The sequence below is a fragment of the Bos indicus genome, chromosome 2 (genome assembly GCF_029378745.1).
Source record: "Bos indicus isolate NIAB-ARS_2022 breed Sahiwal x Tharparkar chromosome 2, NIAB-ARS_B.indTharparkar_mat_pri_1.0, whole genome shotgun sequence".
In the NCBI taxonomy this organism is placed as follows: domain Eukaryota; kingdom Metazoa; phylum Chordata; class Mammalia; order Artiodactyla; family Bovidae; genus Bos; species Bos indicus.
In genome coordinates this window covers 27,301,141-27,320,029 of record NC_091761.1, presented here as the reverse complement: position 1 = coordinate 27,320,029, position 18,889 = coordinate 27,301,141, and the positions used below count along the sequence as shown (strand labels likewise).

Genomic DNA, 18,889 nt, shown 5'->3' with positions numbered 1-18,889 from the left:
CAGACACCCCCACCACCACCAGGATTATAAAAAATTAAGCAAACACCCTATTAAAAATCTTACACATATCATAACCACCCCCAACAACATTCTGACTCCAAGTATGAGTTACTGTAATAAATTAAACCACCAAAATTTTTCTGAGGCACAAAAAGACTATTAGCGATGCACCATTTGGGGAAGCCAGGAACTCTTCCAGGTCTGTTAACATAGCATAGCGTCTACGCTATAACTCTCCAAACATCTCTCCCAAATAGTCATGATGCAACTCGGCTTCTCTGGGCCCCCTTCCTTACTGCTGGGAAACATCCATCCGGGCACATGCGCTTTCTGTTTCCATCAGCCCCATGCCTGCTTCACCTGGAGCAGTGGCAGCAGTGCCAACGATGGTGAAAGGTGGCAGGACAGCCCAACAGCAGGGTCATGCACCAGCATGCAGGGTGGTCCCTCAGAACCAGTCACCTCAGTGAATGGAGCCTGAGGACCACATCCCCACAGCCACTGTAACCTGAGGAAAGAAAAGTTCTATCATTCCTAAACACTGCAGTTTGAAAATTATGTAAAGTGTCTTTCAGAGTCCAGGCAGGAAACAGAAGTCACTGTTAGATGGTTGAGTGGAAGAAACTACAATGAAAGGACTATTTTCATAGGCCTGGGTAGGACTATAAGATCAAACATGGGATGGTAAAGCACCCAGGGTCCAGCAAGCATGGGAAGCAGTTATCACCCTCAGCTGTAACCAGAGGCCATTAAAAGGAGGTGGCGTGGAGAAGCTGCCCTGTGGGGACTGGAAACTTGAATGGGGAGACAACATCCTCTGATATCTCTATGCCCACCCTCACACCGCCATTGGCTGAACTCAGCTGGAAAGCTCCCAATGGGGGCCCAGGGAGATGTGAACAGGAGGGGTCAGTCTCCCACATGTGGAGCAGAGATCTGGTTCAGTTCAGTCGCTCAATCGTGTCCGACTCTTTGCGACCCCATGAATCGCAGCACACCAGGCCTCCCTGTCCATCACCAACCCCTGCAGTTCACCCAGACTCATGTCCATCGAGTCAGTGATGCCATCCAGCCATCTCATCCTCTGTCGTCCCCTTCTCCTCTTGCCCCCAATCCCTCCCAGCATCAGAGTCTTTTCCAATGAGTCAACTCTTCGCATGAGGTGGCCAAAGTACTGGAGTTTCAGCTTTAGCATCATTCCTTCCAAAGAAATCCCAGGGCTGATCTCCTTCAGAATGGACTGGTTGGATCTCCTTGCAGTCCAAGGGACTCTCAAGAGTCTTCTCCAACACCACAGTTCAAAAGCATCAATTCTTTGGCGCTCAGCCTTCACAGTCCAACTCTCACATCCATACATGACCATAGGAAAAACCATAGCCTTGACTAGACGAACATTTCTTGGCAAAGTAATATCTCTGCTTTTGAATATGCTATCTAGATTGGTCATAACTTTTCTTCCAAGGAGTAAGCGTCTTTTAATTTCATGGCTGCAGTCAACATCTGCAGTGATTTTAGAGCCCCAAAAAATAAAGTCTGACACTGTTTCCACTGTTTCCCCATCTATTTCCCATGAAGTGATGGGACCAGAGGCCATGATCTTCGTTTTCTGAATATTGAGCTTTAAGCCAACTTTTTCACTCTCCTCTTTCACTTTCATCAAGAGGCTTTTTGGTTCCTCTTCACCTTCTGCCATAAGGGTGGTGTCATCTGCACATCTGAGGTAATTGATATTTCTCCCAGCAATCTTGATTCCAGCTTGTGCTTCTTCCAGCCCTTCTTCCACGTTTCTCATGATGTACTCTGCATATAAGTTAAATAAGCAGGGTGACAATATACAGCCTTGATGTACTCCTTTTCCTATTTGGAACCAGTCTGTTGTTCCATGTCCAGTTCTAATTGTTGCTTCCTGACCTGCATACAAATTTCTCAAGAGGCAGATCAGGTGGTCTGGTATTCCCATCTCTTTCAGAATTTTCCAGTTTATGGTGAGATGTGGTAGGGGCTGGAAATGAAGAGCTAATAGAATAACCAGCATAAAGCTGGGTTCTGGTGGTGTTTCTGGAGACTTGTCTAGGGCCTGGCAATTAACAGGGCACAAAAGATGATGGAGAAACAAGAACCCACTGGTGAGATGGGAGCTGTCAGCAATAAACATTGCATTACTTAGGAAGCAAGATGAGCATTTTCTCAATTTGTCTCCAAGTCTTTCCCTGTAGCGGAGGCGTGGGGTAGGGAGGCTACATCCTCTCACTGGTGCCAGGGACAGAAATGTTGAAGGGTTTGTGGCAGGACTCAGATGAGGGAATCTACCTGCATTACCACCTTCACAGATCCAGGCATCCAGAACATAAGTGGAGAAAGATGCCGGTTAGAGAAATATCTAGAAACAAACAGAACTCAGCAGAGAGGGTGTTGAAGAGCTGGGAGAATTAATCAACTAGATTTGTGGGGGGAAAAATGGGTTAAGAAGGTCTAAGCTCTGGGACTCATAACAAGTATTGAAGCAATTCTTTAGGCAAGAGTTTTGCTTGTTTTTAAAGTAATGAATAATAAAACTAGTCAAAGCTATGGTTTTTCCAGTAGTCATGTATGGCTGTAAGAGTTAGACCATAAAGAAGGTGGAGACCGAAGAACTGATGCTTTCGAACTGTGGTGCTGGAGAAGACGCTTGAGAGTCCCTTGACAGCAAGGAGATCAAGCCAGTCAATTGTCAAGGAAATCAACCCTGAATACTCATTGGAAGGACTGATGCTGAAGCTGAAGCTTCACTACTTTGGCCACCTGATGCGAAGAGCTGACTCGTTAGAAAAGACCCTGATGCTGGGAAAGATTGCAGGTAGGAGGAGAAGGGGGTGACAGAGGATGAGATGATTGAGTGGCACCATTGATTCAATGGACATGAGTTTGAGCAAACTTTAGGAGATAGTGAAGGACAGGGATGCCTGGCGTGCTACAATCCATGGGGTCGCAAAGAGTTAGACATGACTTAGCAACTGAACAACAACAATAGTTGGCATAGCTAGAGATAACTTGAACAGCCAAGGCTCACGTTCCTGGATGCATCATTCAATCATCAGTCATTTAGAAATATTTATAGAAAGCCCATTTGGTGCTAAGAATTGTTGTAGACATTAAGACTAGAAGTGTGAATAAGACACATATAATTCCTGCTTTCATGAAATTTATAATTTAGTGAGGAAAGGGAAAAACAAAAACAACAACAAAAAAAATGATGAATATTAGTTTGTCAGGGCTGCCATAACAAAATATCACAGACAGGGTGACTTAACAGAAATTTATCACTTCCCCCACTTCCCCTGGCTCTGGAGACAGAAGTCTGAAATCAAAGTGTCAGCAGGGTTGATTATTCTCAGAGTTCCCTCTCCTTGGCTTGCCTTCTTACGGTGTCTTCACACCGTCTTTTCTCTTTGTATCTGTCTGTGTCCTAACGTCTTCTTTTTAGAACAGCAGTCATTCTGAATTACGGCCTACCCTAAGAGCCTTATTTTACCTTAATCACCTCTTTTTTTAACCATCGATGAAATTTGTTATACTAATCTCTTTTTTCCAACAAAAGGGAAAAAACAAAGTTTCAAAGGTATCGTAATTTGGCAAAAAGTGAACATCCTCTGTCTTCTGCAATAAACACTGATTCATACACATAACCTATTTTAGGGACTTTTAGGGAAATGTACGTAGAATGCATAAATGTGAAGAGTATCTTTAGCACCTCTTTCAAGGCCTTATCTCCAAAAACAGTCACCTCCTGAGGTGCTAGGGATTAGGACTTAATATGAATTTGGGGGGACACAATTTAGCCCATAAAACACATTGATGTCACATAATGACAAAGGATAAAAGTCATGAAGGAACGAAGTGATCGCATGGTTCTGCCAGGGCTCTTCAGACTACACAGTCACGGACGCCTTACAGACAGGTGATTTGGGCTGAGATGTGACTGTCAGGGGGGCTTCCCCAATGGCTCAGTGGGGAAGAATCTGCCTGCAATGCAAGAGATGCAGGAGATGTGGGTTTGATCCCTGCGTTGGTAAGATTGCATGGAAGAAGACGGCAGCCCACTCCAGTATCCTTGCCTGAAAAATATCATGGACAGAGAAGCCTGGTGGGCTACAATCCATGGGGCTGCAGAGTCGGGCACGACTGAGCACGCACACATGCACACACGTGACTGACAGGAGTGGCTGGAGGAGGAACTTGGATGGCTATATACCAGGCAGCAGGAGCCTGAAACACAAAAGTTCTGATGTGGGAACAGACTTGTAAGTTCAAGGAGCAGTGAGAAGGCCAATGTGATGAAGCAAGATAAACAAGGAGGAGAGTGCAGGTGTTGACATTCAAAAGTTAGGGAGCAATGCATCATCCTTACCCTGTGTGCCAGGGTAAGGAGGGCAAGTTTTAGGTAAGAGTAATAGGAAATCTTTCAAGGACTTAAGCAAGAAGTAGCATAGTCTGATATGCTGTCATTTCTCATGAAAAAAAAGAACATGGCTTTTTAAATGATGCCCATACTAACCACGACTGGAACATTATTTTAAATAATGCTGATCCTAACCATGACTGGAAAAACTGCTCCAACTTGGAGCAGGTCAGTGGTGGTGGGCATTACATGGTAAGGCAGGGTGATGGACGCGTGGCTATTGGAAGAAATAAAGGACTGAGCATCACTGAGGATTCAACCCTCAGGCAACAAACTGAGTTTGGACAGAGAATGAAAAGTAGAAGATTTTACTGAGCTCTGGTACAGGAAAAGCCTCCAGTTTCCTTTAAGGAAAGTAGTTTGAAAAAGGATGAGGGATTGGTACTCATCAGCCAGGGGAGAAACTTGGGGAGGAGGGCAAACTTCCTGACTGAGTGTAGTTCTTTTGTGTTGTTACTGTTAACACCTTTCTTTGCGTTGTTCAAAGGCATCTAATGGGCTGTGAATTGATGGATGGTCACAAATTCCATAACACCTCCCTGAAGGAGGCAAGCATCCAACAGTAACAACACTTGCTATTTGTAGATTTCATAACTGATGGGTGTGACTGAGCTAGCCTGCAAGGTTTAGCACAGACTACCCAGGCAGGGGAGGCGAGATGCAGAAGAAAGGAGGCCTTCTAGGGCTTTCCTACTGTGTGCAGGCATTGTGCTAAGTGCAGAACTGTCTTAATCAAACCATCCCCAAAAAGGCAGATCCACTTGACTCTTTGTACTCTCGGTGGTGATGTTCTATAAACTCAGTGTTAATTACCGCTCCCGTGAGAAAAATACGGGGCTGGTTTCCTGAGAGCCTCTGGCCGCAGTGTTTGCATCAACTGATCAATACATAACTTTGTTTTACACATGATTTTGTTTAAAGACAGTGGTACGTAAAATATATTTCTAATTCATTGACGCTGAACTCACAGCCGAAAGCACCAAACCATTTGCCTGAACAAAGCTTGTTTGAGCTGATTGTTAAATATCCTGGAATTTTGCAAACTGGTTATTAAATAGCCATTATTAAAATTATATAAACTTACAATTTAAAATTATATTTTAAAATATAGATAATACTAAAAAAAATCCCTTTCTAATGATTTTAGTACCTTTTACTATCACCTACGCTCTTGAAGTATGATGGTGTGCTACCATGCACTTCTTCCCAAGAATATGTTCAGTAATATTAAATGGGCAGCTTGAAATTGGTTGTGGTGGGAGAATTTACTCTATGAAAATGGGCAAAACCTGCAAACTGAGATTTTGTCTGTTTGTACGACCAGTTGTTAAATATTTACCAGCACACCACTATCACCCACAACTTACAAAGGCAGAAACTATGACTCAAAGAAGTATCTCTGTCACCCAGCTGTCAGGCAGTAGAACTGAGACTTGACCCTATATCTGAGTGATTTCAAAATTTATATATTCCTAGTGCATTACACTTCTTCCAAAGTTTGCCTTTGTTTCTGCAGACCTCAGATGCCCAGATTTCTACTGCATTTGAATTGTCCACTGGCTTTTTTAAATTACCACCTTTAATTTTTCTTACAGATTTCAAATGTTTTCCCCTGCAGTTTTCATGCGTTTTTTCCCTGTTTTCAACATTATATTGTTTAGTGCTCTCAGCTACATCAGAGGCCTTTCTTAGGGAAAATTCTCAATAAGCCTAATACATCAATGACTGAACTCAATTTTCCAAGTTCACTGCGGTGTTCCACTACACAAAGCACACACATCTCTTCCTCAGCCTCACCCTGGGAGCTCATAGGGGCACACATATAACCCAGAACACAGGTCTAAAAGGAGCCAATTCAAGCAGTTCAGTAATTCAACACATTGCAGATTAGAAGTATAGAAGGTATCTAGGTAGTGAAAATAGATATTCAGAGTCTGGGTTTTAAGACTCAGCTGAAAATCTCTGGGGAAGTACTCCTAAGGGTGAGTAGGGATGAAGTGCTACAGAGGTAGGAAGTTATAGGAAAAAATAAGGGCAATTATCATCTCTCCTTTTTTGAGTCACAACTGAGATTACTTAGATCTCAGATTTTAGATCGGATCTTAGATCTGTTAATTAGATTACTTGAAATTAAACCCCTGATTCTTTTATTGATCCATGCTACTAGTAACTACCCAGTAAGCCAGCCAGCAAGCAATGTGTAGGATGCCAGGCCATATGGAGCCACATCACTAAAGATGATTTCAAAGGGTCCCCAAAGGTTTTTAAAGTAACGAGTGTTTTTTCCTCTCAGTTGAGGGCACTAGATGGTTCCTAGAACAGAGCCTTGACATACTATACTTGAGTGCTGCCGTTTCTTAGTTATACCACTTACAAGTCATTCCCTAGGATATATAAGGTAATATATGCCATGCTAGCTAAAAACACACAGAACTACAGTATTAATGACTTCAGTGAAATTCACATCAATCTTAAGTCAACACATGCCTTGAGCACCAATTCTCTGTGAGACTTTCTGGTAGGCATTGTGAGAGATATAAATAAGACAAAGGCAAAGCTGCTGAATTGAAGGGGTTCTCAACCTACTTAGAGGAGCAAGGCACAAGCAGTGGTCACTTTAATGGGTCAACAAAGCTGTAAAAGAAATGGTACTTGTTCTATTATGCAGATCAAACTTTATGATAAGGATAAAATGTTTTTGAAGACTGCAACTACTCTACATGTATAAGACATTATTATCATCATCATATGAAATACACTATAGGATAGTTATTGCCAGAAAAGTTGGGAGAAGAGGGAAATTGCTTCAAGGTCAGATAAGAAAAGGTTTCAAGGAGAAAGCCAACAATAATGGATAGGGTTCACAGGACTCCCCGGGTGGTCCGGTGGCTAAGACTCCACGCTTCCAATGCAAGGGGACTGGGTTTGACCCCTCGTCGGGGAACTAGGTCCCACGTGCCACACCTGGAAGATCCTGCATGCCCCTTCGTAGATCACATGTAACTAAGACCAGTGCATCCAAATACATAAATAATAAATAAAATAAAAGTTTTTTAAAAGAATGGTAGGATTTGGGTGAGTCACATGCAAAGAAGGTCATCTGAGACAAAGGGTTTAGGAGATCCGATGAGTAAGCCCTCAGCAGTGGCCCCTGAACCCTGTCACCTTCATTCCATCCTCATCCCTCCCCACGACCTCTCTGGCTCTGTTTCTCAAGGCTGTGGTCTCAGAACGTGCTGTGCTGCATTGTATCTCCAGCTCTTTGGCCATGCTGCTCACTCTGCCTAGAAGACCTTGGCCCTCGTCTCCATCCAGCTACCTTTGTGTGGTCCACCTGCTAGAAAGCCTTAGTCTCTTGGAATGTGGTACTCTTCCTAGAGAAGAAAAGATGCCACCATTTAACTCCATCAGAGTGCTCATCACACTATCTTCCTGACTAAGCATCCACTCCACCACACTACCACTACCACACAATCACTCTAAGCATCTTGGGGGCAGAGACCTTGCTTTTTTATATCTGGATTCTTAGCCACCATGCTTGCTAACAGTAAGCCCTCAATAAATGCTCGTAGCATGAATGTGTGTATTCACAGAAATAAGGGCTTCAGGAAGATGAATATGTTTTGTAAGGGGAAAATGAGCTCATTTTTACATTTTGAATTTGAGCTGATGTGAGTCCATTCATTTGGAAATGTCTGCCCAAAATTGGAAAGATAGGACCACAACCAGGTATCATTATTATTTTCATTTTTTTCAGAGAGAGAGACAGATGTATAAGGAGAATAAGAACCCTGCCTGGGTCTCGGAATCAGAAAGCAGTGATGCAGATAACGTAGTTGGAGCTCTGAGTCATTCCTCTGTTGTCTTCTAAACTGGAACCTTGGGAAATGTCCAAAGCAGAAGAATACAAGGAAGAAGATAAGCCAGCAAACAATTCACTGATAACAAAGACAGAACGAAGTATAATGATGTTAATGATAACGATGGGTTTCTTGGAAGCTTCAGAAGGTAACGAATCAACTGCAGGTTTGATCCCTGGGTCAGGAAAATCCCCTGAAAGAGAAAATGGCAACCCATTCCAGTAGTTTTGCCTGAAAAAAATCCCATGGACAGAGGAGCCTGGCAGGCTACCGTCCATGATGTCACAAAGAGTCACAGAGAATCGGACAAGACTGAGCGACTAAGCACAGCAATAATAAAGATGACCTGCCCCTTCTGCCTCTGTCTTCCTTCCTTCCCTTCTCTTTTCTTTCTGACCTGTTCATTCCTAGGATGGGACAGAACAGGACGATGTCCGTGCCAGGTGGAGGGGGGGTGGGGGGCAGGTCATGATAGCCCACAGTTGGGTGCTGGAGGCCAAATGGGCTTAAGGAGATGTCTACAGAGAGAGGACGGCACTGCATGGAGAACCAGGGTGGGGTGAAGAGGGTGTTCATACAAGGTGGGGCCTAGCATGAGACACTGAGCCTGAGAAACTGAGTTCATATAAATCAGTAAATAAATAAACTGGAAGTTTGATGAGGAATCTCAAGGTACATCTCTTCTACATATTTATTAACCTCAAAGGTGGAAGTTGTAATTTTACAGCAAAGAAGCCTGGCAGATGCCATCTCCATTAAGTAAACACCATCAGTAATGATAAAAATGGAATCTTAGTCACTTGATTGGATGTAATAAGAAAGCAGCATTGTTTCTGTGATATTTCTGCCAAAGGAGCCTAACTTGAATCTAACCGTGAGCAAATATCAAATAAGTACAAACGTAGGGGCAAATACAAATAAATCTACAGAATAATTAACTGATAATCCTCAAGTGTCTCGATGGCATGAAAGAACTGCTCCAGAGTGAAGGAAACAGAAGAGATTTGACAACCAGATGCAGTGCATGAGCCTGGACTGGATTCTGCGGCTATGGAGACCATAATGAGGACAATTGGTGGAACTGAGAGGTAGATGGTAGTAATAAATCAGTGTTAATTTCCTGCTTTTGATGGTTGTACTGTGGTTTTGTTGAATTATGTCCTTGTTTGCAGGAAATACACACTGAAATATTAAGGTATGAAAAAAGAATTCTGTGTACTGAACTTACAATTTGTCTGCAACTTTGAGATAACTCTTAAAATCCATATATTTGTTTTCAAAACCCTAAGAGTGTCTCAAGTGAAATTTGCACTTGTTCAGATGCAACAAAGTCACTTTAAAAATGAGACTGTCAACTTTGAGTTCCAAGAGCAATAAAGTAATACAAAGTGTCTCATTCTCTTAATGGGAAGTTTAGTGAGAAAAGAAAATACATTAGCTAAAACTTCCTGAGAATTCTACCTTGCTTGTTAAGTAGAATACTCATGTTAGCTTTTTTGCAGTTTTTAAATTATAATAGTTGTAGTTTTCAGTGTTCTATGTATATATTATTGTGCAATCATCTTTAATAATGCCTTACCTTATTTTGCAAAAATAAAAAGATAAGTCATATAAACAGCTAGTGTTTACTGAACATTTTATTGTGTACACTCTGCTATGAGTTATGTGGTATATTATTTCCATTTTACATATCAGTAAATTAAGGCTTAAAGGGGGTTAAGAAATTTCTCCACAAATTAGTGTACTAAGTATAGTACAACCAACTTTTAAAATCATATTTTTCACACGCCAAAGCCTATCCTATTAATTCCTGCCCAATAGTGCCTCCTATGGAGGCCATAGAGAAGGGAATCTTGCAGAGGGTTCCAGAAGCCTAGGCTTCATTCTAGATCTATCCACTTCTTCATTGTTTACCTCCAATCCGATTCATCACTATGTCCTCCTTGTTCCATCTAAGAACTCTACCCTTTCCTCTCCACGTTAAGGATTCACTGTTTTTCTCCTGGCAACAAGCTCCCCCTCTTCCTGTTCCTTATGTCACACCTCTTCGGAGTCTCCATACTGCTGTCAGAGTGATCAGTCTAGAATGCACATCTGAATATCACAATGTGCTGAATTTCCTACATGGAAAAAGACCCCTATGTGGCTCCAATTACCTTTGGGTTAAAATTAGAACATGGCACCTAAGGCTTCCCACATCTTATCTCAGTATCTCTTCAGCCTCAACTATAAGGTTCTACACACACCTGAGCTCAAGGCACTCTTCTGAACAAAACAACACATACTCTATTATGCACAGATAATTAATATGTGTCCTTTGAGCATCAGCAAGTGTGATTGTCTCTTGCTAGTTTTTCTGGCATTCTTCCCTTCCCCAACGAAGATGAGCAAGCAGGGTACTTTTCTGGAATTTCCATCACATTTCTGTAAAGACCTCTTTCATATAATCTATCACAATATAAAATAGCCTCCTTTCATCACACTGAGTGCTTTGAAAGAAGAGATTGGAGTTTATTCATCTTCATGTCCCTCACCACGCTACCCTGGTGGCTCAAGTGGTAAAGAATCTGCCTGCAATGCTGAAGACTTGGGTTCGATCCCTCGGTTGGGAAGATCCCCTGGAGAAGACAATGATTACCCACGCGACTAAGCATAGCACACAGCACAGCATCTTATACAATTGCTAACTCATTGATACCTATCCATTCTTTCAGTCTTTCAGTAAGGTCTTATGTAGTGTTGTGTTAGTTGCTCACTCCTGCCTGACTCTTTGCGACCCCATGAACTATAGTCCTCCAGGGTCCTGTGTCCACAGAATTCTCCAGGCAAGAATACTAGAGTGGGTTGCCAGGCCTTCCTCCAAGGGATCTTCCCAACCCAGGGATCGAACCCAGGTCTCCTGCATTGCAGGCAAATTCTTTACCAGCTGAGCTACCAGGGGAAGGCCCACATAACATGCTTCCAAGAAGGAGAAATGACAGAAACAGTGATTTTTCAGGAGGACCATTTCTGAATGTTGTGAAAGAAGATAAATAAGGGGTTAAATAGTTTAAGAAGACAACAGGGGGAGATTTTAAATAAATACACAGAGGACTGGTTGACAATCTAAGTTCTGAGTAAACCAGTTTATGCACTGCATGCCCTCAGTCCCAGGGATATGCAATGGTTTTAACAAATTACTTTATTCTTCTGAATAGGTAATACAAGCACATCATATAAAATTCTAAATGTGAAAAGAGAAATAGTAAAGCCCTTCCTCCTCTCCATGCCCATCCCCCAGCTCCTCAGTTCTTGCTCCAAAGGAACTGAGGTAAACAACTCTTTGGAGTGCTTATGTTTTCTGAGATTCTATCTCCATAACCTGGCAGTGATTTATAGGAAATAACTATAATCGATGATTTATAATGGAGAAGTATAACCAAGATGAAAAAGGCAAATAAATCCTGGTTGGCACATTATTTACATAAACAAAAATGCCAAACTGTGATCTGCAGACAAAATCAAGCCTCTGCTTGACATTCCAGAGTGCATTTTAATTGAAATCTGTAAGACTGGTCCTAGATGAGCTTTAGGAAAATGTAAGTAATTCCCATGAATATTAACACAGGTGAGCCAGTGAAGATATAATGTAATTTAGACTAATCTGCATTTGTCAAATATCCTTCTTGTGCTTTTGGGGGGAAGCTGGGCCATGGGGCATGGCTGTAGGATGACTCGATTGTTAATTAGTTGTCCATTAAGTTTTCATTTCCTAGGGCTTATTGGAGAAAAGCAAGTTTATCCTAATTTGCTTTATGCAAATTTATCTATTTGATTTCATCTTTATTCCATTAACACCTGGAGATTTTAAATTAATACATATGAAACTTGGACACGCACAGTGAAAATTCAGCCCTAGCACAATGAATACAGGCCTGCTTTGTATTTAGAAAGTAAGTTAATTGTGAGCATTTGGACTTAAATTTAAAAATTAGGAAATTTTTATGAAGTGGAAAGTGGTAAACACACACACACACACACACACACACCTTTTGTGCTATTTTTTAAACCACCAGATAGTCCATACAAACTAAAAGTTTAGTTTTACTTTAGATGCTACAAATTAGGCTGACTATTAACAGTAACAATATCCTTGTGTTCCCCCTCACACATACCCTTCCTCCACTCCTGCCCTAGTTTAAAACACTCATTAGCGCTTCTGAATTAGGTAGAGTTTTTTTGTTTTCTTATCCTGAGGCTTTGGGCAGAGGTACTTTTTTTTTTTTTTTTTTTAATGTATGCACTAAGGCAAGGCTTCAGAAATGTTTCTTCCAGCTCTGGGGAGACATGGAAATTAAGGAAACTAATCACTGCAGCAAACCACCAGAGACTAAAAATAAAAAGTCGTTTAGTCAGAATGAGATTGCTTCTATAGTTCCTTCTGAGGGCGATTGGTGGAGGTGACGTCATGTCTCGTAAACACTGTCCGTGGCTCTAATATGCTTGGAATGACTGCAGAGAGGATACTGGTCCTCTGTCGGCTCTAACAGGCCAAGGAGCATTCGGCTTCATCCAGGACTCAGAATCGGGCTGTGTCAAGGTGCGGTGAAGCTGTGATCGACTGCTGGCCAGCCTCTCGGCCTGGCCCTCGAACACCTGGAACCCTACAACCTGACTAAGGGCTGCTGCTCACTCAGTCATCAAAAGTGGTTCAACAGCCCCCAGCCCAGATGCTGTCCCTTCACATTCTTCTTGCTGTGGATATGGTAAAAATTCCTTCAGATGTTCCTGGCAAACTTTGCAGAACTTGGCTCATTTTAGACTCCAGTTTTTAAAAATCTATTCTTAGCGTTAGGCCACCTTTTGATTAAATCCTTGGTTCCAAGCCTTCTTATCTCATATGTTTATATATTTTTAACCAACAAATCTCCAAGAAATTTCTCTAAGTGGCCCCTTGGGATCCTTCTGATTCCTTCTCAGTTTCCTGCTTGTCAAGGCCATTTTTAATCAGAGCAGCAGAGACTCCCAAGGGCATTTGGACTGTTTCCCATTTTAGAGTTCCTGCCCAGAGGTCATACTTATCTTGACTCTCAGTGTTTTGAACTCTGCTTCCTGAGAATTAAGGATACAGGCCTACTCAAAAGCAACATTCTCATCTTACGGATGAAGAGGAACTAGCTAATGGGGCCACTTTCTCAGAACTGAATTCAATGAAATGAAAACATTTATGTATTGAACACTTCCTTGCTCCACATACTTTAAAGAGCTCACTGAGTAGTGTGGGAGGCAGACCATTAAACTAATAATCTCCACACAATAGGACAGATGAATTAAAAGAAGGGCAAGTTTGGATAACAGTAGTACAAAGACAAAAGTGAGAGAAAAAAAATCTGGAGAAAATATCACCAGCTGGACTTTGTAGATAAATGAAAGCCCACTAAGGCAACTTACAGGTAGAAGGAATTCTAGGTGGAAGGAACCACCATTATACAAAGTCATGAAGATATGGACTAACAAGGCCTGCTGTCTCCATTTCACTTATTGGTTCTAACTTTTTTTAAAAGGTTAAAATTAAAGTTAGCCTAATTGTTATCCTTTTTAAAAAGTGTTATTGGTCTTATTTGTTTTCAAAGCAGTATATGTTCGTTTTAAATGTTAAAATTACATAGAAATGTAGGCCCTTGAAAGGAAGACTCCTCCACAGTTCCATCCTTCAGAGCTATAGTGTTATCTGCCTGGTGTATATGTGTCTGGATCTTTTTTTCTTACATAGGTAAACAACTAGACTCACTTCTCTCGCAACTTGTTGTGTATTTTGTACTCTGTCCTCATTGTTTGGCTCTTTCACTCCAATATCCGGGTTGAGTAGCAAGGCAGCATAGTAAGGAAACAGAAGCACTGGAGTTAGATGAATTCCAGCTCTCCAGCTCCTACCTGTGTGACCTTAGGTAAGTCACCTAACCATGCTGTGCCTCAGTTTCCCTATGTGTATTATAAGGATCAAAATAATACAGATCTATCTCTAGTGATTGCTATGATGATTTTAAAAGTTAATGTTTATACAGCACTTAGTATAGCTTTACAAATATTAAATATTGACACATGGTGAGTCCTCTAAATGTGAGCCCATGTTACCTTAAGGTATTTAACCAAGTCCCTATTGACCCATGCTTGTGCCATTTCCAATTCTTCACATGCTTTGGCTACTAAAGAAATGTCAAGGCAAGTTTTGAATTGCTCTTAACCTCTATTACACACTTCCCAGGTGGGGCTGAAAGAGGAAACAGACAGAACAGACTCCATCCTGAAAGCAGGACTCCATCTTGGGCCGGACTGTGGACTTTGAGCTCTATGCCCAGTAGCTATGGAAACGACATACCAACTGGAAAACCAGACCCCCCCATATGGAAGAGCCCCAGGGCTCGTACCTAGACTCTCTGTTGCCTAAAAGAATACCCTAATTATCTGTGCAACCAAATAGAATCATAAATTCTATTATGCTTATTGGGATATGACTACAGGCCTATTGCTAATTGTCCACTGTTAAGAGTCAGACACGACTGAGCGACTTCACTTTCACTTTTCACTTTCATGCATTGGAGAAGGAAATGGCAACCCACTCCAGTGTTCTTGCCTGGAGAATCCCAGGGACAGGGGAACCTGGTGGGCTGCTGTCTATGGGGTGGCACAGAGTCGGACACTACTGAAGCAACTTAGCAGCAGCAGCAACTACCTAGGCTTAAGGCATACGAATCACGGGTTAACTTTGATTGTATCTTTCTTTTCCTTTGTTCAGACTAGGAAATTTGGGGAGGTGGGTTTGTGCATGTACACTTAGAGTATATAAGGTTTTCGCAAAAACTTGTTGGGATCCTTGGCTAAGAGGAGACTCTGCCTTGGGCCTGCCAGTGTAATAAACTGCACTCCACTATCTGCATTGTCCTTCTGAGTGAGTTTGTTTCCCGGAATGCTTGGCTACAACAATGCTAGTTGTAAAGAACCTGCCTGCCAACGCAGGAGACGTAAGAGACACAGGTTTAATCCCTGGGTCAGGAAGATACCCTGGAGTGGGGCCTGGCAACCCACTCCAGTATTCTTGCCTGGAGACTCTTATGGACTGGACAGAGGAGCCTGGAGGGCTACAGTACGTGAGGTCACAAAGAGGCGGACACGACTGAAGCAACTTAGCATGCACGCACCTCTATTACTCCTGGGCTCCTTCTTACTGACTTAAGACACCCAACATCTGCTTACAGACACTTAACAAATGTGTCCTCATGTTGTTGGAGACAAGCCTGCCTTGGAGACAGCACCAAATGCGGTGGGTGGAGTGCAGTGGAGTGGCTTCCAGATCAATCCACTGCAGATTTTCTTTCTGCAGAGAGGTCATGCTGGGAAGGCGACTGCTGAACACAGACTGGGAAAGGAAGCAGGAAGACGAGGATCTGAATGATCGAACAGTAGGTCAGCTGAAGGCCCGTGCTGGAAAGAAGCCAGAGAATGAGTGCAAGCCAAGAACATATGACCAGAGACAAGCCTGAAGAGAACAAATTTTAAAGATGCCTTGGGCATCTTTGTTTAGAAGAAAATATAGAGAATACCTTCTTTGAGATGCTTCACTATATAGAATTCTCATCAACCTACAGATACGAGCAAGGTGATGTTAACACCAATTCCAAAACTATAAGGCTCTTCACCTTCTCGCTCACACAGGAACTCAACTTCCTCTTTCCAGTCTCGCTGGGCCATTTCTGGGAGTCAGGGGTTGTGGATTCTCATCTGCTCAAGGACAAACTTATTCAAGTTGGTCTCCTCTGGCCTCCTTGCCAAGGTGCCTCACCAGCCACAGCCTCTGGGGTTGCAGCCACCTTGGAGAACCTGCTCTGCTACTTCCCCCCCACCCCCTCCACCCTCTGCAGGGGAGGGGTGTGTATGTATAGGATGGGGTGTGGGGTCAGAAAGGAGAATCACCCTGTTTCCAAATCAATGTCTAAAGTCTGTCATGAACTCAACTCCCCTTATTTCTCTTCCTGACCTCAACCTCTGCTGAAGTTCCAAACAGGTCCCCTGAGGTTGAATTGAAGAAAAGGAAAGGTTGACATATTTCAGTCCTCCGTTTCAGTGTCCTATCCACTTTTATCTCTCTAGTCACTGAAGAACAAATATTGACTACGTAGTGTATTGAATGTAAAATGCAGCTCTTGGCCTGTCTCTGTGTCTGTGCCCTTTGTAGTGAGACACTCGGCTCCTCCCACTAAGGACTGGAATCTTCCCTACCCCCTTGAATTGGGGCTGGCCTGTGACTGGCCTTGGTCAGCTGAACGGAGCCAAAGTGATGGTGTGTCCATTCCAAGCCTGCACCTTGAGAGGCCTGAACACTTCCACCTACTCTTGGCTCCTCAACATACCCTAGAACAGTCTGGCTTAGGCTTCAGGTTGAGAAAAACTCACCTCAGCTCCCAGCCAGTCACCTGCCCAGCAGAGCCCAGAAGAACTGCCCTGCCAAGATCAACAGACGTTTGGAGATGACCTGCTTTTGCATGAGTGGGCCCAAGGAGAACCAAAGAACCACTCAACTAAACCACACATTTGTGGACTAAATAAAGTCATTTGAAACCACTGGATCTTCCGTTTATTGTTGTCATTCAGTTGCTCAGTTGTGTCCAACTCTTTGTGACCCCATGGACTGCAGCACGCCAGGCTTCCCTGTCCTTCACCATCTCCTGGAGCTTGTTCAAACTCATGTCCATTGAGTCAGTGATGCCATCCAACCATCTCATCATCCTCTGTTGTCCCTTTCTCTTCCTGCCTTCAATCTTTCCCAGCATCAGGGTCTTTTTCAATGAGTTGGCTTTCAAATCAGGTGGTCAAATTGTTGGAGTTTCAGCTTCAGCATCAGCCCTTCCAATGAATATTCAGGGCTGATTTCCTTTAGGATTGACTGGTGTGATCTCCTTGCTGTCCAAGAGACTCTCAAGAGTCTTCTCCAACACCACAGTTCAAAAGCATCAGTTCTTCAGCGTTTAGCCTTCTTTATGGTTCAACACACACATCCATACATGACTACTGGAAAAAACATAACTTCGACTATATGGACATTTGTTGGCAGAGTAATTTCTCTGCTTTTCAATATGCTGTCTAGGTTTGTCTTAGCTTTTCTTCCAAGGAATAAGCATCTTTTAATTTCATGGCTGCAGTCACCATCTACAATGATTTTGGAGCCCAGGAAAAAAAAGTTTGTCACTTTTTCCATTGTTTCCCCATCTATTTTCCATGAAGTGATGGGACCGGATGCCATGATCTTAGTTGTTTTTTTTGGGGGGGGGGGTTCTTTTTTCTTTTTTATTAATATATTTATTTTAATTGGAGGCTAATTACTTTACAATATTGTGGTGGGTTTTGCCATACAGTGGCATGAATCAGCCACAGGTGTACGTGTGTCCCACCATCCTGAACCCCCCTCCTACCTCCCTCACCACCCTATTCCTCTAGGTTGTACCAGAGCACCAGCTCTGGATGCCCTGTTTCACGCACATGATCTTAGTTTTTACACAGCATTATTGTGACAAGGGGCTTCCCTGGTGGCTCAGATGGTAAAGCACCTGCCTGCAATGCAAGAGACCTAGGTTCAATCCCTGGGTCAGGAAGACCTTCTGGAGAAGGAAATGGCAATCCACTCCAACTGCCAGAAATTCCGTGGACAGAGGAGCCTGGCAGGCCCCAGTCCTTTGGGTTGCAAAGAGTCGGACACAACTAAGCAACTAACACACACACAGTGTGACTAGAGATAAATACAGCCCTCTTCTAACATCCAAAATCAAAGTTTTGTTGCAGATTCAAACACCCTCTGAAAAGCTTAACAAATAGCCAACTCTAATTCTCCGAATTCAGTCAGGACACCCAGCTTCCTTTACAAGAAATAGCCTGTGGTAGGGAGACTATAGTAAGATGGAGATATTTTAATTTCCCCAGGAGGTCTAAGGGAAAACTAGATAGCCTGCTGGAAGAGACACACATGAGAAGTATGGGTGTGGGAATGTCCTCCCAACCTCCCAGAGGGCCACAGAGACCACAGTAGCTTGGGGTGACAGTATTTCTTGTGGGGATTGGTAAGGGAGGCCAATCTCCCCGTGCTGAGCTGAGTTAGGCCTGAACTGAGACAAGTGCAGCAGGAACTGGGGGAAGACACTGAGCTGCCCCAGGCTCTGGATCCGAGGCTCAAGCCAAGTCGTTTACCCTCTCTGAAGGCAAGGGAGCCCTCCAGTGGGAATCTGAGCAACATGTTACTAACCTCAGTTTACAGTGTGTCTTAAGCCGCTTTCAGTATGGCGGGGAGCTTATCTAATTCTAGCCCTGATAGCTAGGACTCCATGTTGTAATCTCCAGTGGTAACCTTTCTTGGAAGAAGCTCAGGGTAGAACGTTGTTAAGTGTGTGAATGGAGGTCCCTGAGGACCCCTTCTCTCTACTCAGATTACAGCAGCAGGCCCCAGTCATTTTGGCACCAGAGACCAATTTCATGGAAGACAATTTTTCCACGAACCAGGGGTGGGAAGGAATGGTTTGGGGATGATTCAAATGTATTATATTTATTGCACTGCATTTATCTCTTG

General features: G+C 43.0%; 1 long non-coding RNA gene across 1 annotated transcript; it reads left to right on the top strand.

The window, feature by feature from the left end:
* The first annotated feature begins 14,133 nt into the window (after positions 1-14,133).
* LOC139187326 (uncharacterized) lies at positions 14,134-16,896 on the top strand. Its single transcript, XR_011570877.1, has 2 exons — positions 14,134-14,225; positions 15,659-16,896. It is a non-coding gene; the product is annotated as an uncharacterized lncRNA (long non-coding RNA).
* Positions 16,897-18,889: the final 1,993 nt, after the last annotated feature.